A 386-nucleotide genomic window follows, 5' to 3' on the forward strand; every position below is an offset into this window, starting at 1 on the left:
CCTTTGTAGCCTTTGTTACCTTAAGGACTCTAGTTTTCCATTTATATGTTTAAGTACCAACCTTACCGGCTTAAAAATGTAAGCTTTTAACACTGCTCTCTCTGTTCCATATCCTTCAGATGAAAAGTGGAGTTGGGTTGCAGCAGAGGAGAGAAATTCAGAAGGGGAATATTGAAGTAATGACTGCAGTGGGAGAAGAGGGAACCTATTTCCCGGGCCACAGGCACTGGCGCCCTGGACCACAGGGCTGGCAGCTTCTCTGGGTGGCTGCAGCCTGGGACCTTGGGGCAGGTGGCTTGTCCATCTCCTGGACCGCAGCCAGCCCCAGGGCTCCCAGACTGTGAGAGGGCATAGGCCACATTGAGGACCCCCCCCCCCCCCCCCCC

At 54.1% G+C, this 386-nt stretch overlaps 1 protein-coding gene across 1 annotated transcript in view; it reads left to right on the forward strand.

The window, feature by feature from the left end:
- LOC102242513 (ATP-binding cassette sub-family A member 3) overlaps positions 1 to 386 on the forward strand; it is a gene marked incomplete at its 3' end in the record, with an annotated part of 250,551 nt that overhangs the window by 201,669 nt on the left and 48,496 nt on the right. The gene's annotated exons all lie outside the window — the stretch shown is intronic.

This window comes from Myotis brandtii, unplaced genomic scaffold (genome assembly GCF_000412655.1).
Source record: "Myotis brandtii unplaced genomic scaffold, ASM41265v1 scaffold152, whole genome shotgun sequence".
Classification (NCBI taxonomy): Eukaryota; Metazoa; Chordata; class Mammalia; order Chiroptera; family Vespertilionidae; genus Myotis; species Myotis brandtii.